This window comes from Danio rerio, chromosome 17, assembly GCF_052040795.2.
Source record: "Danio rerio strain M-AB ecotype USA chromosome 17, GRCz13ab, whole genome shotgun sequence".
Classification (NCBI taxonomy): Eukaryota; Metazoa; Chordata; class Actinopteri; order Cypriniformes; family Danionidae; genus Danio; species Danio rerio.
Genome location: NC_141037.1, coordinates 46,337,692 through 46,358,205, shown reverse-complemented (window position 1 = coordinate 46,358,205; position 20,514 = coordinate 46,337,692).

Below are 20,514 nucleotides of genomic sequence, written 5' to 3'. Positions count from 1 at the left end.
CATTACTGCTTATTTTGACTTCTGCTGGCTGATAAAAGCTCATTTTCAACGTTCAGTTCAGAATGTGATAAAACCAGATCCAGCCACTAAATTGCATCATTCTTTTTGTTTTAGACAACAATTCATGCACTGTTAAACATGTTAAAGCAAGTTCCAAGTGAAAATCTATGTCTCTGACTGAGTTTTTATTACTGCTTATTTTGACCTCTGCTGGCTGAGTAAAGCTCATTTTCAACGTCCAATACAGAATGTGATAAAACCAGATCCAGCTACTAAAATGCATCATTCTTTTTATTTTGGACAACATTTCATGCACTGTTAAACATGTTAAAGCAAGTTCCAAGTGAAAATCTATGTCTATGACTGAGTTTGCATTACTGCTTATTTTGACCTCTGCTGGCTCTGAAAAGCTCATTTTCAACGTTCAATTCAGAATGTGATAAAACCAGATCCAGCCACTAAAAAGCAATTTCTTTTTGTTTTAGACAACATTTCATGCACTGTTAAATATGTTTAGGAAAGTTGCAAGTGAAAATCTATGTCTCTGACTGAGTTTTCATTACTGCTTATTTTGACCTCTGCTGGCTCTGAAAAGCTCATTTTCAACGTTCAATTCAGAATGTGATAAAACCAGATCCAGCCACTAAAATGCATCATTCTTTTTATTTTGGACAACATTTCATGCACTGTTACATATGTTAAAGCAAGTTGCAAGTGAAAATCCATGTCTATGACTGAGTTTGCATTACTGCTTATTTTGACCTCTGCTGGCTCTGAAAAGCTCATTTTCAATGTTCAATTCAGAATGTGATAATACCAGATCCAGCCACTAAAATGCATCATTCTTTTTCTTTTAGACAACAATTCATGCACTGTTAAACATGTTAAAGCAAGTTGCAAGTGAAAATCTATGTCTCTGACTGAGTTTGCATTACTGCTTATTTTGACCTCTGCTGGCTGAGAACAGCTCTTTTTTAACGTTCAATTCAGAAAGTGATAAAACCAGATCCAGCCACTAAAATGCATCATTCTTTTTAATTTGACAACATTTCATGCACTGTTAAACATGTTAAAGCAAGTTGCAAGTGAAAATCTATGTCTCTGACTGAGTTTGCATTACTGCTTATTTTGACCTCTGCTGGCTGAGTAAAGCTCATTTTCAACGTTCAATTCAGAATGTGATAAAACCAGATCCAGCCACTAAAATGCATCATTATTTTTGTTTTAGACAACATTTCATGCACTGTTAAACATGTTAAAGCGAGTTGCAAGTGAAAATCTATGTCTCTGAATGAGTTTGCATTACTGTTTATTTTGACTTCTGCTGGCAGATAAAAGCTCATTTTTTAACATTCAGTTCAGAATGTGATAAAACCAGATCCAGCCACTAAAATGCATCATTCTTTTTGTTTTAGACAACAATTCATGCACTGTTAAACATGTTAAAGCAAGTTGCAAGTGAAAATCTATGTCTCTGACTGAGTTTTTATTACTGCTTATTTTGACCTCTGCTGGCTGAGTAAAGCTCATTTTCAACGTCCAATACAGAATGTGATAAAACCAGATCCAGCTACTAAAATGCATCATTCTTTTTATTTTGGACAACATTTCATGCACTGTTAAACATGTTAAAGCAAGTTGCAAGTGAAAATCTATGTCTATGACTGAGTTTGCATTACTGCTTATTTTGACCTCTGCTGGCTCTGAAAAGCTCATTTTCAACGTTCAATTCAGAATGTGATAAAACCAGATCCAGCCACTAAAAAGCATTTTCTTTTTGTTTTAGACAACATTTCATGCACTGTTAAATATGTTTAGGAAAGTTGCAAGTGAAAATTTATGTCTCTGACTGAGTTTGCATTACTGCTTATTTTGACCTCTGCTGGCTGAGTAAAGCTCATTTTCAACGTCCAATACAGAATGTGATAAAACCAGATCCAGCTACTAAAATGCATCGTTCTTTTTGTTTTAGACAACATTTCATGCACTGTTAAACATGTTAAAGCAAGTTGCAAGTGAAAATCTATGTCTCTGACTGAGTTTGCATTACTGCTTATTTTGACCTCTGCTGGCTCTGAAAAGCTCATTTTCAACGTTCAATTCAGAATGTGATAAAACCAGATCCAGCCACTAAAAAGCATTTTCTTTTTGTTTTAGACAACAATTCATGCACTGTTAAACATGTTAAAGCAAGTTGCAAGTGAAAATCTATGTCTCTGACTGAGTTTGCATTACTGCTTATTTTGACCTCTGCTGGCTGAGTAAAGCTCATTTTCAACGTTCAATTCAGAATGTGATAAAACCAGATCCAGCCACTAAAATGCATCATTCTTTTTGCTTTAGACAACATTTCATGCACTGTTAAACATGTTAAAGCAAGTTGCAAGTGAAAATCTATGTCTCTGACTGAGTTTGCATTACTGCTTATTTTGACCTTTGCTGGCTGAGTAAAGCTCATTTTCAACGTCCAATACAGAATGTGATAAAACCAGATCCAGCTACTAAAATGCATCATTCTTTTTGTTTTAGACAACATTTCATGCACTGTTAAACATGTTAAAGCAAGTTGCAAGTGAAAATCTATGTCTCTGACTGAGTTTGCATTACTGCTTATTTTGACCTCTGCTGGCTGAGAACAGCTCATTTTCAACGTTCAATTCAGAATATGATAAAACCAGATCCAGCCACTAAAATGCATCATTCTTTTTGTTTTAGACAACATTTCATGCACTGTTAAACATGTTAAAGCAAGTTGCAAGTGAAAATCTATGTCTCTGACTGAGTTTGCATTACTGCTTATTTTGACCTCTGCTGGCTCTGAAAAGCTCATTTTCAACGTTCAATTCAGAATGTGATAAAACCAGATCCAGCCACTAAAATGCATCATTCTTTTTATTTTGGACAACATTTCATGCACTGTTACATATGTTAAAGCAAGTTGCAAGTGAAAATCTATGTCTATGACTGAGTTTGCATTACTGCTTATTTTGACCTCTGCTGGCTCTGAAAAGCTCATTTTCAATGTTCAATTCAGAATGTGATAATACCAGATCCAGCCACTAAAATGCATCATTCTTTTTCTTTTAGACAACAATTCATGCACTGTTAAACATGTTAAAGCAAGTTGCAAGTGAAAATCTATGTCTCTGACTGAGTTTGCATTACTGCTTATTTTGACCTCTGCTGGCTGAGAACAGCTCTTTTTTAACGTTCAATTCAGAAAGTGATAAAACCAGATCCAGCCACTAAAATGCATCATTCTTTTTAATTTGACAACATTTCATGCACTGTTAAACATGTTAAAGCAAGTTGCAAGTGAAAATCTATGTCTATGACTGAGTTTGCATTACTGCTTATTTTGACCTCTGCTGGCTCTGAAAAGCTCATTTTCAACGTTCAATTCAGAATGTGATAAAACCAGATCCAGCCACTAAAAAGCATTTTCTTTTTTGTTTTAGAAAACATTTCATGCACTGTTAAATATGTTTAGGAAAGTTGCAAGTGAAAATTTATGTCTCTGACTGAGTTTGCATTACTGCTTATTTTGACCTCTGCTGGCTGAGTAAAGCTCATTTTCAACGTCCAATACAGAATGTGATAAAACCAGATCCAGCTACTAAAATGCATCGTTCTTTTTGTTTTAGACAACATTTCATGCACTGTTAAACATGTTAAAGCAAGTTGCAAGTGAAAATCTATGTCTCTGACTGAGTTTGCATTACTGCTTATTTTGACCTCTGCTGGCTGAGTAAAGCTCATTTTCAACGTTCAATTCAGAATGTGATAAAACCAGATCCAGCTACTAAAATGCATCATTCTTTTTATTTTGGACAACATTTCATGCACTGTTAAACATGTTAAAGCAAGTTGCAAGTGAAAATCTATGTCTATGACTGAGTTTGCATTACTGCTTATTTTGACCTCTGCTGGCTCTGAAAAGCTCATTTTCAACGTTCAATTCAGAATGTGATAAAACCAGATCCAGCCACTAAAAAGCATTTTCTTTTTGTTTTAGACAACATTTCATGCACTGTTAAATATGTTTAGGAAAGTTGCAAGTGAAAATCTATGTCTCTGACTGAGTTTGCATTACTGCTTATTTTGACCTCTGCTGGCTCTGAAAAGCTCATTTTCAACGTTCAATTCAGAATGTGATAAAACCAGATCCAGCCACTAAAATGCATCATTCTTTTTCTTTTAGACAACAATTCATGCACTGTTAAACATGTTAAAGCAAGTTGCAAGTGAAAATCTATGTCTCTGACTGAGTTTGCATTACTGCTTATTTTGACCTCTGCTGGCTGAGTAAAGCTCATTTTCAACGTCCAATACAGAATGTGATAAAACCAGATCCAGCTACTAAAATGCATCATTCTTTTTGTTTTAGACAACATTTCATGCACTGTTAAACATGTTAAAGCAAGTTGCAAGTGAAAATCTATGTCTCTGACTGAGTTTGCATTACTACTTATTTTGACCTCTGCTGGCTGAGAACAGCTCATTTTCAACGTTCAATTCAGAATGTCATAAAACCAGATCAAGCCACTAAAATGCATCATTATTTTTGTTTTAGACAACATTTCATGCACTGTTAAACATGTTAAAGCAAGTTGCAAGTGAAAATCTATGTCTCTGACTGAGTTTGCATTACTGCTTATTTTGACTTCTGCTGGCTGATAAAAGCTCATTTTCAACGTTCAGTTCAGAATGTGATAAAACCAGATCCAGCCACTAAAATGCATCATTCTTTTTGTTTTAGACAACAATTCATGCACTGTTAAACATGTTAAAGCAAGTTGCAAGTGAAAATCTATGTCTCTGACTGAGTTTTTATTACTGCTTATTTTGACCTCTGCTGGCTGAGTAAAGCTCATTTTCAACGTCCAATACAGAATGTGATAAAACCAGATCCAGCTACTAAAATGCATCATTCTTTTTATTTTGGACAACATTTCATGCACTGTTAAACATGTTAAAGCAAGTTCCAAGTGAAAATCTATGTCTATGACTGAGTTTGCATTACTGCTTATTTTGACCTCTGCTGGCTCTGAAAAGCTCATTTTCAACGTTCAATTCAGAATGTGATAAAACCAGATCCAGCCACTAAAAAGCATTTTCTTTTTGTTTTAGACAACATTTCATGCACTGTTAAATATGTTTAGGAAAGTTGCAAGTGAAAATCTATGTCTCTGACTGAGTTTGCATTACTGCTTATTTTGACCTCTGCTGGCTGAGAACAGCTCATTTTCAACGTTCAATTCAGAATGTGATAAAACCAGATCCAGCCACTAAAATGCATCATTATTTTTGTTTTAGACAACATTTCATGCACTGTTAAACATGTTAAAGCAAGTTGCAAGTGAAAATCTATGTCTCTGACTGAGTTTGCATTACTGCTTATTTTGACCTCTGCTGGCTGAGAACAGCTCTTTTTTAACGTTCAATTCAGAAAGTGATAAAACCAGATCCAGCCACTAAAATGCATCATTCTTTTTAATTTGACAACATTTCATGCACTGTTAAACATGTTAAAGCAAGTTGCAAGTGAAAATCTATGTCTATGACTGAGTTTGCATTACTGCTTATTTTGACCTCTGCTGGCTCTGAAAAGCTCATTTTCAACGTTCAATTCAGAATGTGATAAAACCAGATCCAGCCACTAAAAAGCATTTTCTTTTTTGTTTTAGAAAACATTTCATGCACTGTTAAATATGTTTAGGAAAGTTGCAAGTGAAAATTTATGTCTCTGACTGAGTTTGCATTACTGCTTATTTTGACCTCTGCTGGCTGAGTAAAGCTCATTTTCAACGTCCAATACAGAATGTGATAAAACCAGATCCAGCTACTAAAATGCATCGTTCTTTTTGTTTTAGACAACATTTCATGCACTGTTAAACATGTTAAAGCAAGTTGCAAGTGAAAATCTATGTCTCTGACTGAGTTTGCATTACTGCTTATTTTGACCTCTGCTGGCTGAGTAAAGCTCATTTTCAACGTTCAATTCAGAATGTGATAAAACCAGATCCAGCTACTAAAATGCATCATTCTTTTTATTTTGGACAACATTTCATGCACTGTTAAACATGTTAAAGCAAGTTGCAAGTGAAAATCTATGTCTATGACTGAGTTTGCATTACTGCTTATTTTGACCTCTGCTGGCTCTGAAAAGCTCATTTTCAACGTTCAATTCAGAATGTGATAAAACCAGATCCAGCCACTAAAAAGCATTTTCTTTTTGTTTTAGACAACATTTCATGCACTGTTAAATATGTTTAGGAAAGTTGCAAGTGAAAATCTATGTCTCTGACTGAGTTTGCATTACTGCTTATTTTGACCTCTGCTGGCTCTGAAAAGCTCATTTTCAACGTTCAATTCAGAATGTGATAAAACCAGATCCAGCCACTAAAATGCATCATTCTTTTTCTTTTAGACAACAATTCATGCACTGTTAAACATGTTAAAGCAAGTTGCAAGTGAAAATCTATGTCTCTGACTGAGTTTGCATTACTGCTTATTTTGACCTCTGCTGGCTGAGTAAAGCTCATTTTCAACGTCCAATACAGAATGTGATAAAACCAGATCCAGCTACTAAAATGCATCATTCTTTTTGTTTTAGACAACATTTCATGCACTGTTAAACATGTTAAAGCAAGTTGCAAGTGAAAATCTATGTCTCTGACTGAGTTTGCATTACTACTTATTTTGACCTCTGCTGGCTGAGAACAGCTCATTTTCAACGTTCAATTCAGAATGTCATAAAACCAGATCAAGCCACTAAAATGCATCATTATTTTTGTTTTAGACAACATTTCATGCACTGTTAAACATGTTAAAGCAAGTTGCAAGTGAAAATCTATGTCTCTGACTGAGTTTGCATTACTGCTTATTTTGACTTCTGCTGGCTGATAAAAGCTCATTTTCAACGTTCAGTTCAGAATGTGATAAAACCAGATCCAGCCACTAAAATGCATCATTCTTTTTGTTTTAGACAACAATTCATGCACTGTTAAACATGTTAAAGCAAGTTGCAAGTGAAAATCTATGTCTCTGACTGAGTTTTTATTACTGCTTATTTTGACCTCTGCTGGCTGAGTAAAGCTCATTTTCAACGTCCAATACAGAATGTGATAAAACCAGATCCAGCTACTAAAATGCATCATTCTTTTTATTTTGGACAACATTTCATGCACTGTTAAACATGTTAAAGCAAGTTCCAAGTGAAAATCTATGTCTATGACTGAGTTTGCATTACTGCTTATTTTGACCTCTGCTGGCTCTGAAAAGCTCATTTTCAACGTTCAATTCAGAATGTGATAAAACCAGATCCAGCCACTAAAAAGCATTTTCTTTTTGTTTTAGACAACATTTCATGCACTGTTAAATATGTTTAGGAAAGTTGCAAGTGAAAATCTATGTCTCTGACTGAGTTTGCATTACTGCTTATTTTGACCTCTGCTGGCTGAGAACAGCTCATTTTCAACGTTCAATTCAGAATGTGATAAAACCAGATCCAGCCACTAAAATGCATCATTATTTTTGTTTTAGACAACATTTCATGCACTGTTAAACATGTTAAAGCAAGTTGCAAGTGAAAATCTATGTCTCTGACTGAGTTTGCATTACTGCTTATTTTGACTTCTGCTGGCTGATAAAAGCTCATTTTCAACGTTCAGTTCAGAATGTGATAAAACCAGATCCAGCCACTAAATTGCATCATTCTTTTTGTTTTAGACAACAACTCATGCACTGTTCAACATGTTAAAGCAAGTTCCAAGTGAAAATCTATGTCTCTGACTGAGTTTTTATTACTGCTTATTTTGACCTCTGCTGGCTGAGTAAAGCTCATTTTCAACGTCCAATACAGAATGTGATAAAACCAGATCCAGCTACTAAAATGCATCATTCTTTTTATTTTGGACAACATTTCATGCACTGTTAAACATGTTAAAGCAAGTTCCAAGTGAAAATCTATGTCTATGACTGAGTTTGCATTACTGCTTATTTTGACCTCTGCTGGCTCTGAAAAGCTCATTTTCAACGTTCAATTCAGAATGTGATAAAACCAGATCCAGCCACTAAAAAGCAATTTCTTTTTGTTTTAGACAACATTTCATGCACTGTTAAATATGTTTAGGAAAGTTGCAAGTGAAAATCTATGTCTCTGACTGAGTTTTCATTACTGCTTATTTTGACCTCTGCTGGCTCTGAAAAGCTCATTTTCAACGTTCAATTCAGAATGTGATAAAACCAGATCCAGCCACTAAAATGCATCATTCTTTTTATTTTGGACAACATTTCATGCACTGTTACATATGTTAAAGCAAGTTGCAAGTGAAAATCTATGTCTATGACTGAATTTGCATTACTGCTTATTTTGACCTCTGCTGGCTCTGAAAAGCTCATTTTCAATGTTCAATTCAGAATGTGATAATACCAGATCCAGCCACTAAAATGCATCATTCTTTTTCTTTTAGACAACAATTCATGCACTGTTAAACATGTTAAAGCAAGTTGCAAGTGAAAATCTATGTCTCTGACTGAGTTTGCATTACTGCTTATTTTGACCTCTGCTGGCTGAGAACAGCTCTTTTTTAACGTTCAATTCAGAAAGTGATAAAACCAGATCCAGCCACTAAAATGCATCATTCTTTTTAATTTGACAACATTTCATGCACTGTTAAACATGTTAAAGCAAGTTGCAAGTGAAAATCTATGTCTCTGACTGAGTTTGCATTACTGCTTATTTTGACCTCTGCTGGCTGAGTAAAGCTCATTTTCAACGTTCAATTCAGAATGTGATAAAACCAGATCCAGCCACTAAAATGCATCATTATTTTTGTTTTAGACAACATTTCATGCACTGTTAAACATGTTAAAGCGAGTTGCAAGTGAAAATCTATGTCTCTGAATGAGTTTGCATTACTGTTTATTTTGACTTCTGCTGGCAGATAAAAGCTCATTTTTTAACATTCAGTTCAGAATGTGATAAAACCAGATCCAGCCACTAAAATGCATCATTCTTTTTGTTTTAGACAACATTTCATGCACTGTTAAACATGTTAAAGCAAGTTGCAAGTGAAAATCTATGTCTCTGACTGAGTTTTTATTACTGCTTATTTTGACCTCTGCTGGCTGAGTAAAGCTCATTTTCAACGTCCAATACAGAATGTGATAAAACCAGATCCAGCTACTAAAATGCATCATTCTTTTTATTTTGGACAACATTTCATGCACTGTTAAACATGTTAAAGCAAGTTGCAAGTGAAAATCTATGTCTATGACTGAGTTTGCATTACTGCTTATTTTGACCTCTGCTGGCTCTGAAAAGCTCATTTTCAACGTTCAATTCAGAATGTGATAAAACCAGATCCAGCCACTAAAAAGCATTTTCTTTTTGTTTTAGACAACATTTCATGCACTGTTAAATATGTTTAGGAAAGTTGCAAGTGAAAATTTATGTCTCTGACTGAGTTTGCATTACTGCTTATTTTGACCTCTGCTGGCTCTGAAAAGCTCATTTTCAACGTTCAATTCAGAATGTGATAAAACCAGATCCAGCCACTAAAAAGCATTTTCTTTTTGTTTTAGACAACAATTCATGCACTGTTAAACATGTTAAAGCAAGTTGCAAGTGAAAATCTATGTCTCTGACTGAGTTTGCATTACTGCTTATTTTGACCTCTGCTGGCTGAGTAAAGCTCATTTTCAACGTTCAATTCAGAATGTGATAAAACCAGATCCAGCCACTAAAATGCATCATTCTTTTTGCTTTAGACAACATTTCATGCACTGTTAAACATGTTAAAGCAAGTTGCAAGTGAAAATCTATGTCTATGACTGAGTTTGCATTACTGCTTATTTTGACCTCTGCTGGCTCTGAAAAGCTCATTTTCAACGTTCAATTCAGAATGTGATAAAACCAGATCCAGCCACTAAAATGCATCATTCTTTTTCTTTTAGACAACAATTCATGCACTGTTAAACATGTTAAAGCAAGTTGCAAGTGAAAATCTATGTCTCTGACTGAGTTTGCATTACTGCTTATTTTGACCTCTGCTGGCTGAGTAAAGCTCATTTTTTACGTCCAATACAGAAAGTGATAAAACCAGATCCAGCTACTAAAATGCATCATTCTTTTTGTTTTAGATAACATTTCATGCACTACTAAACATGTTAAAGCAAGTTGCAAGTGAAAATCTATGTCTCTGACTGAGTTTGCATTACTGCTTATTTTGACCTCTGCTGGCTGAGAACAGCTCATTTTCAACGTTCAATTCAGAATGTGATAAAACCAGATCCAGCCACTAAAATGCATCATTATTTTTGTTTTAGACAACATTTCATGCACTGTTAAACATGTTAAAGCAAGTTGCAAGTGAAAATCTATGTCTCTGACTGAGTTTGCTTTACTGCTTATTTTGACTTCTGCTGGCTGATAAAAGCTTATTTTCAACGTTCAGTTCAGAATGTGATAAAACCAGATCCAGCCACTAAAATGCATCATTCTTTTTGTTTTAGACAACAATTCATGCACTGTTAAACATGTTAAAGCAAGTTGCAAGTGAAAATCTATGTCTCTGACTGAGTTTTTATTACTGCTTATTTTGACCTCTGCTGGCTGAGTAAAGCTCATTTTCAACGTCCAATACAGAATGTGATAAAACCAGATCCAGCCACTAAAATGCATCATTCTTTTTATTTTGGACAACATTTCATGCACTGTTAAACATGTTAAAGCAAGTTGCAAGTGAAAATCTATGTCTCTGACTGAGTTTGCATTACTGCTTATTTTGATCTCTGCTGGCTGATAAAAGCTCATTTTCAACGTTCAGTTCAGAATGTGATAAAACCAGATCCAGCCACTAAAATGCATTTTCTTTTTATTTTAGACAACAATTCATGCACTGTTAAACATGTTAAAGCAAGTTGCAAGTGAAAATCTATGTCTCTGACTGAGTTTTAATTACTGCTTAATTTGACCTCTGCTGGCTGAGTAAAGCTCATTTTCAACGTTCAATTCAGAATGTGATAAAACCAGATCCAGCCACTAAAATGCATCATTCTTTTTATTTTGGACAACATTTCATGCACTGTTAAATATGTTTAGGAAAGTTGCAATTGAAAATCTATGTCTCTGACTGAGTTTGCATTACTGCTTATTTTGACCTCTGCTGGCTCTGAAAAGCTCATTTTCAACGTTCAATTCAGAATGTGATAAAACCAGATCCAGCCACTAAAATGCATCATTCTTTTTATTTTGGACAACATTTCATGCACTGTTAAACATGTTAAAGCAAGTTGCAAGTGAAAATCTATGTCTACGACTGAGTTTGCATTACTGCTTATTTTGACCTCTGCTGGCTCTGAAAAGCTCATTTTCAACGTTCAATTCAGAATGTGATAAAACCAGATCCAGCCACTAAAATGCATCATTCTTTTTCTTTTAGACAACAATTCATGCACTGTTAAACATGTTAAAGCAAGTTGCAAGTGAAAATCTATGTCTCTGACTGAGTTTGCATTACTGCTTATTTTGACCTCTGCTGGCTGAGTAAAGCTCATTTTCAACGTCCAATACAGAATGTGATAAAACCAGATCCAGCTACTAAAATGCATCATTCTTTTTGTTTTAGACAACATTTCATGCACTGTTAAACATGTTAAAGCAAGTTGCAAGTGAAAATCTATGTCTCTGACTGAGTTTGCATTACTGCTTATTTTGACCTCTGCTGGCTGAGAACAGCTCATTTTCAACGTTCAATTCAGAATGTGATAAAACCAGATCCAGCCACTAAAATGCATCATTATTTTTGTTTTAGACAACATTTCATGCACTGTTAAACATGTTAAAGCAAGTTGCAAGTGAAAATCTATGTCTCTGACTGAGTTTGCATTACTGCTTATTTTGACTTCTGCTGGCTCTGAAAAGCTTATTCAACGTTCAATTCAGAATGTGATAAAACCAGATCCAGCCAATAAAATGCATCATTCTTTTTATTTTGGACAACATTTCATGCACTGTTAAACATGTTAAAGCACGTTGCAAGTGAAAATCTATGTCTATGACTGAGTTTGCATTACTGCTTATTTTGACCTCTGCTGGCTCTGAAAAGCTCATTTTCAACATTCAATTCAGAATGTGATAAAACCAGATCCAGCCACTAAAATGCATCATTCTTTTTCTTTTAGACAACAATTCATGCACTGTTAAACATGTTAAAGCAAGTTGCAAGTGAAAATCTATGTCTCTGACTGAGTTTGCATTACTGCTTATTTTGACCTCTGCTGGCTGAGTAAAGCTCATTTTCAACGTCCAATACAGAATGTGATAAAACCATATCCAGCCACTAAAATGCATCATTCTTTTTGTTTTAGACAACATTTCATGCACTGTTAAACATGTTAAAGCAAGTTGCAAGTGAAAATCTATGTCTCTGACTGAGTTTGCATTACTGCTTATTTTGACCTCTGCTGGCTGAGTAAAGCTCATTCCCCTTCGGGGGGAACTTCAGCACTATAAGTGGATTTGATTTGTAAAATCCACGCATTGGGAGGTTCGGTTCAGAAGCTACTCGTCTGAAAGAGTATTGAACGGGCCAATTAAGAATGAATTGGCAGCGCAAGCCTGCGCAGGTGAGCGGCATAAGCAATCAACTGAGTATATAAGCTCACCTGGCGCCAGCAGACGCTATCCTTTTCGCTTCAGAGACTTTCTGATCGAGTCGATGAGGGTTCCTCCTGCTGTGACCAGCGATTCTGAGCGAACGAGAGCATTCTCCCGGTCCAGAGTGTGTACACGCAGTGGCAGACGGTCGAGCTGGGTTTCTCCCTTGCCTGGCGTTCTTTGGGTCCGGTCCTCCAGAGCGGTGCGTATAAAGTTGCAAACTTCACAGAAAGAGCAACACAGTCGTGCAGCACGTCCTTATCAGGACGGCGCTCCGACTGTGCGTTTCTGGATGCGGTGGTTTCCTGTCCTCGGATGATGGGCGCGGGCACTGCGTTACATGTCTGGGGGTCCAGCATGTTAATGCGCTGCTCGCGGGCAGTTCATGTCGTCATTGCGATGCCATGACTGTTGCGCAAGATCGCGGTTAGCCTTTGCAAAAGGGTGAACCACCCCAGTTGTCCCCTGCTCTGCAGCGGGCACTCGGGCAGATCTGAGGGTTTCAGCGAGAGATAATCCGTCGCCCACGGGCCCGCGGACCTCCCGCTCCTCTAAGCGCTCCATCCAAGCTTCGGGCGGGGGAAGCGATCCGTCTAACAGATGGTAGCCCTTACGCCCGATGACACCGGAGACCAGATGTCCACCGCGGCATCGGAGGGTGGGCTTTCATTGTCCGATGATGATCCAGACCCGCTCGCCCCCTTCGGGCTGGTGAGCGCTGTCACTACGGATCCTGAAACGGACATGTTAGCCGTGCTTTCCCGGGCTGCTTCGGCCGTGGGTTGGAGATGGTTTATCCCCCAGCTCCGCGGCCGGACCGACTAGAGGGGCGTTCCCTTCTTCCCGGAGGTGCACAGTAGGCTCACGCGGTCTTGTAAAGCACTTTTTTCTGCTCGTGCTGCGTGTTCCTCCACCCTAACCACTCTTGACGGTGAAACAGCCAGGGGGTATGTGGCGATTCCTCAGGTTGAGTGCGCGATGGCGGTAAATCCGCGCGGCGCCTCTTCTTGGCGGGGTCCGCCTCGTCTCCCATCCAAAGCCTGTAAGTTATCTACCTCCCTCGGAGCTAGAGCTTACATAGCTGCGGGCCAGGCTGCTTCCGCCTTGCATGCGATAGCCACCTACCAGCGCTACCAAGCGCAGGCGCTGGCCGAGCTGCACGAGGGTGGGTCCAACCCAGGCTTACGAGCTTCGCACCGCCGCCGACTTAGCTCTTCGGACTACTGAGTCCGCTGCGTGTGTGTTGGGGAGGACGATGTCCACATTAGTGGTCCAGGAGCGCCACCCCTGGCTGATATGCGCAAAGTCGACAAAGTCCGCTTTCTTGACTTCCCCATATCCCCAGCCAGGTTCGGCGACACTGTCTGTGAATTCACCCAGGAATTCAAGGCGGTGAGAGAGCAGTTGGTGGGTGATGTCTTATCGGCGGTCCGTAGCCCGCTCCGCCCGCCGTGCCATTCATACCTGCTCCTCGCCGAAGGCGCCCGCCTACGAGAGCTGCTCCGCCCCCGCACACGCCTCAGGCGAAGCGAGCGCGTCGGGCACCTCGGAAGCAGGCAGCCCCCCTGCCCAGAACGCCGCTAAGTCCGGCAACGGACCGCGAAGCGCCCCTGGGACAGGCCATCTGGAGAAGAGGGAACTTGCTCTTTCCCCGCTGGAGGGCGGGGCCCCATTTCCAACGGCACTTTTTACTACCATGAAAACATTATGAAAGGGCACTTTTCACTTCCCCAGATGTGACAGCCCGAAATCTGCCAGTCTGGGACGCTATGCTTTCTAGCTTGCAGATTCGGTGCGTTTCGCCAGTGGCTCACGAGCGCTGGGAGGACGGTCTCCTTTCTCCCACCCCTCGAGCCTCCCCTCCGGAGCTCGGGTTTGGAGTGAGAGCAAATATCTCACCTCCAGCTTTTCCGTGGGACCCGCGAGCTTCCCGGATCAGCACACCCACTCCGCGCTGCCCCACTGCTGGTACGTCAGCGATTGTAGCGATGAGTCCATTAGCGAGAGCTCTGCCTGCCTGGTTAGCGCGGGCCAGCTCTTCGCGGTGGCTCATACGCACAATCAGACTCGGCTATGCGATTCAGTTCGCGAAACGGCCCCCCAAGTCACGGGTGTGTATTCACCAGGGTCAGCCCCCTGTCCGCCCCTGTCTTGCAAGAGGAGATTGCTGTCCTCCTGGCGAAGGATGCAATCGAGCCGCTCCCTCCAGCCGAGATGGAGAGTGGGTTTTACAGCCCACGCTTCATCGTGCCCAAAAAGAGCGGTGGGTCACGGCCAATCCTAGATCTGCGCGTTTTGAACCGCTGCCTGCACAAGCTGCCGTTCAGAATGCTCACGCAGAAGCGCATCCTCCGGTGCGTTCGTCCTCTGGGTTGGTCTGCAGCATTAGACCTGATGGACGCGTATTTCCATGTCTCCACTCTTCCTCGCCACCGACAGTTTCTGCGGTTTGCGTTTGAAGGTCGAGCTTGGCAATACAAAGCCCTCCCCTTCGGGCTCTCTCTGTCTCCGCGGGTCCTCACCAAGCCCGCGGAGGGTGCCTCAGCGCCCCTTCGGCTCGCGGGCATCTGCATACTCAATTTCTTTACGACTGGCTGATTTTGCCCTCTCTCGGAGCAGTTGATTATGCACAGAGACAAAGTGCTCTGGCACTTCCACCTGTGGGGGTTTCAGGTCAACCGAGAAAAGAGCAAACTCGCCCCCGTGCAGAGGATCTCTTCTCTCGGGCTGGAGCTGGACTCGGTCACCATGGCAGCGCGCCTCTCCGGAGAGCGCGCTCAGCTGATGCTGTACTGTCTGAGAGAGCTCGACAGTAAAATAGTGGTCCCACTGAAACTATTTCAGAGGCTCCTGGGGCATATGGCATCCGCAGCCGCTTCATGCCGCTCGGATTATTCTATATGAGACCACTTCAGCACTGGCTTCACGATCGAGTCCCCAGACGCGCATGGCACGCGCGCGCACACCGAGTCTCTGTTACTGCGCTGTGTCGCCGCGCCCTCAGCCCTCGGAGCGACCCCTCGTTCCTACAGGCCTGGGTGTCTCTAGAACAGGCGTCCAGTCTTGTTGTCGTTTCAGCAGACACTTCCAACACGGGCTGGGGGGCTGTGCGTTGCGGGCATGCGGCTGCGGACCTGTGGAAAGGTACCCAGTTGCATTGGCATATCGCCTGGAGCTGTTGGCAGTGTTCCTCGCTCTCCACCGTTTTTTTCCGGTGCTGGAGCGGCAACACGTGCTGGTCAGGACGGACAGTACGGCGGCGGTGGCGTATATCAGCCGTATAGGGGGTATGCGCTCTCGCCGCATGTCTCAGCTCGCCCGCCGTCTGCTCCTCTGGAGTCATCCGCGGCTGAAATCGCTGCACGCCATTCATATTAAGGCAAGCTCAACCGTGCAGCCGATGCGCTCTCACGGCAGCCTTGCGTCCTGGAGAATGGAGACTCCACCCCGAGTCTGTTCAGCTGATATGGGCGCGATTCGGGGAAGCCCAGATCGATCTGTTGCTTCCCCCGAGATCGCTCATTGCTAGTTGTTCTTTCCCTGACCGAGTGCTCTCGGCACGGATGCACTGGCTTACAGCTGGCCTCGGGGCACGCGCAAATGCGCGTTTCCCCCAGTGAGCCTGCTCGCGCAGTTACTGTGCAAGGTCAGGAAGAGGACGAGGAACAGGTTGCTGGTTGCGCCCCTCTGGCTCAACCGGACCTGGATGTCAGAGCTCTCCCTCGCGATAGCCCTCCCCTGGCAGTCCCTTCGAGAGAGCACCTACTCTCTCAGGGACAGGGCACCACCTGGCACCCTCGCCGATCTTTGAAGAGATTTTAGACGCGAGGAAGACTTAGGTAACCTCCGATTGCGGTGGCTAATACCGTCACTCGGGCTAGTGCCCCCTCCCCGAGCGCGCCTATGCCCTGACGTGGAGTCTATTCACTGAATGGTGTGTCTCTCGCTGAGAAGACCCCCGTAATTTGCCAGATCAGCGTTGTGCTTTCTTTACGCCGAGAGAAGCTGGAGAGCAGGCTGTCGCCCTCCACACTCAAGGTTACGTGGCTGCCATCTCCGCTCTCATAACGCGGTGGCTGGCAGCACCGTGGGAACGCATAACCTCATCATCCGGTTCCTCAGGGGCGTTAAGCGAATTAATCCATCCCGCCCCCTCTCATGCCCTCTTAGGATCTCGCCCTCGCTACACAAGCAGATCCCTTCGATCCTCGACTCAGTATCTTTCTGTCCCTGAAGACAGCTCTGCTGGTCGCGTTGATATCGATTAGAGGGTCGGGGACCCGGGGGCATTTTTCGGTCAGTGACTCGTGCCTGTAATTGGGCTGGCTTCTCTCACGTCCTGAGACCCCGCCCGCGATATGTGCCCAAGGTTCCTACCACTCCGTTTTAATACGAGGTAGTGAGCCTGCAAGCGCTGCCCTCGGAGGAGGCAGACCCAGCCCTTCTTTATTGTCCAGTTCGCGTTTTGCGTATTATCCGGACCGCACTCAGAGTTTAGATCATCTGAGCAGCTCTTCGTCTGTTATAACGGTCGGCAGCAGGGAAGTGCCGTACCGAAATAAGTTCCCACTAGATTGTGGATGCCTTTCTTTCACTATCAGAGCCGAGATAAGCCGCGTCCCCCGAGAGCGCGTGCGCACTCCACTCGGAGTTTCGCATCCTCTCGAGCGCGCGCACGCGGCGCCCCTCTAACAGACTTCTGTAGAGCTGCGGGCTGGGTGACACCCAACACATTTGCAAGGTTTTACAATCTGCGAGTGGAGCCGGTTTCCTCAAGGGTATTAGGTAACCCTTGGTGATTGAGGAAACAATTCGGTAGGGTGTTGAAACACGCTTGCTGCGCCATTTTCCCTAACACGGAGATACGTGCGCCTTTTTATCTGTCAGTAAAGTTCCCCGTCAGGTGAGCCCTGCAGATTCCTCCGTGGCCCCCAGCACTGACTCAGCGGAGGAGTCACTTGCTGGCCCACTACGTTGTAGGTCTGCCCGCTGGTCAGCCCGCGTTTTGGGTAAAGGTGCCTGCTATGCGTGATCCCCACTAGGCGATCCCATATGCTTATTCCGCCACGGTTAAGTCCCCCCCCTGGGCGGACCCGTGTCTTCCCTCCCCGCTAACCACTCTTTTGCTATGCGTACTCCCCCTTTTTTAGGGCTAGTCCATATGTAAATTCTGCCATCTATCCCCCCTTGGGTAACGGATGGCCTCCGCAGCGTCCTCCCTATCGGGATTGCACGCTTCCCAACGTACTGTCGTATTTTCCTAGAATTATCTAGATGCTCACGACTTCCCAAAAAATATATCTAAATCCGTAAAACTTCTGTTGAAGTAGGATAAATTAGGGCCAGGGACACGTTGGAGGACCGCGCCCCCCATGATGCGGGTACGTCACGCTTGCTTGACTATCTCCTCATCGGGGGTGTTGGTAAGGTGCAGTCATTATGGCGCTTTCAATGGGCTCCCAATGCGTGGATTTTACAAATCAAATCCACTTATAGTGCTGAAGTTCCCCCCGAAGGGGAACGTTCGAGGTTACTAAAGTAACCCTTCGTTCCCCGAGGAGGGGAACGGAAGCACTATACTCCGTCGCCATAATGACTGTCCCTTAGCTGTTGAAAGTCTCTTCAGCTTAAAAAGGATAGCGTCTGCTGGCGCCAGGTGAGCTTATATACTCAGTTGATTGCTTATGCCGCTCACCTGCGCAGGCTTGCGCTGCCAATTCATTCTTAATTGGCCCGTTCAATACTCTTTCAGACGAGTAGCTTCTGAACCGAACCTCCCAATGCGTGGATTTTACAAATCAAATCCACTTATAGTGCTTCCGTTCCCCTCCTCGGGGAACGAAGGGTTACTTTAGTAACCTCGAACGTTTTCAACGTTCAATTCAGAATGTGATAAAACCAGATCCAGCCACTAAAATGCATCATTCTTTTTGTTTTAGACAACATTTTATGCACTGTTAAACATGTTAAAGCAAGTTGCAAGTGAAAATCTATCTCTATGACTGAGTTTGCATTACTGCTTATTTTGACCTCTGCTGGCTCTGAAAAGCTTATTCAACGTTCAATTCAGAATGTGATAAAACCAGATCCAGCCACTAAAATGCATCATTCTTTTTATTTTGGACAACATTTCATGCACTGTTAAACATGTTAAAGCACGTTGCAAGTGAAAATCTATGTCTATGACTGAGTTTGCATTACTGCTTATTTTGACCTCTGCTGGCTCTGAAAAGCTCATTTTCAACGTCCAATACAGAATGTGATAAAACCAGATCCAGCTACTAAAATGCATCATTCTTTTTATTTTGGACAACATTTCATGCACTGTTAAACATGTTAAAGCAAGTTGCAAGTGAAATTCTATGTCTCTGACTGAGTTTGCATTACTGCTTATTTTGACCTCTGCTGGCTGAGTAAAGCTCATTTTCAACGTTCAATTCAGAATGTGATAAAACCAGATCCAGCCACTAAAATGCATCATTCTTTTTATTTTGGACAACATTTCATGCACTGTTAAATATGTTTAGGAAAGTTGCAAGTGAAAATCTATGTCTCTGACTGAGTTTGCATTACTGCTTATTTTGACCTCTGCTGGCTCTGAAAAGCTCATTTTCAACGTTCAATTCAGAATGTGATAAAACCAGATCCAGCCACTAAAATGCATCATTCTTTTTATTTTGGACAACATTTCATGCACTGTTAAACATGTTAAAGCAAGTTGCAAGTGAAAATCAATGTCTATGACTGAGTTTGCATTACTGCTTATTTTGACCTCTGCTGGCTGAGAACAGCTCATTTTCAACGTTGAATTCAGAAAGTGATAAAACCAGATCCAGCCACTAAAATGCATCATTCTTTTTGATTTAGACAACATTTCATGCACTGATAAACATGTTAAAGCAAGTTGCAAGTGAAAATCTATGTCTCTGACTGAGTTTGCATTACTGCTTATTTTGACCTCTGCTGGCTGAGAACAGCTCATTTTCAACGTTCAATTCAGAATGTGATAAAACCAGATCCCGCCACTAAAATGCATCATTATTTTTGTTTTAGACAACATTTCATGCACTGTTAAACATGTTAAAGCAAGTTGCAAGTGAAAATCTATGTCTCTGACTGAGTTTGCATTACTGCTTATTTTGACTTCTGCTGGCTGATAAAAGCTCATTTTCAACGTTCAGTTCAGAATGTGATAAAACCAGATCCAGCCACTAAAATGCATCATTCTTTTTGTTTTAGACAACAATTCATGCACTGTTAAACATGTTAAAGCAAGTTGCAAGTGAAAATCTATGTCTCTGACTGAGTTTTTATTACTGCTTATTTTGACCTCTGCTGGCTGAGTAAAGCTCATTTTCAACGTCCAATACAGAATGTGATAAAACCAGATCCAGCTACTAAAATGCATCATTCTTTTTATTTTGGACAACATTTCATGCACTGTTAAACATGTTAAAGCAAGTTGCAAGTGAAAATCTATGTCTATGACTGAGTTTGCATTACTGCTTATTTTGACCTCTGCTGGCTGAGTAAAGCTCATTTTCAACGTCCAATACAGAATGTGATAAAACCAGATCCAGCCACTAAAATGCATCATTCTTTTTGTTTTAGACAACAATTCATGCACTGTTAAACATGTTAAAGCAAGTTGCAAGTGAAAATCTATGTCTCTGACTGAGTTTGCATTACTGCTTATTTTGACCTCTGCTAGCTGAGAACAGCTCATTTTCAACGTTGAATTCAGAAAGTGATAAAACCAGATCCAGCCACTAAAATGCATCATTCTTTTTCTTTTAGACAACATTTCATGCACTGTTAAACATGTTAAAGCAAGTTGCAAGTGAAAATCT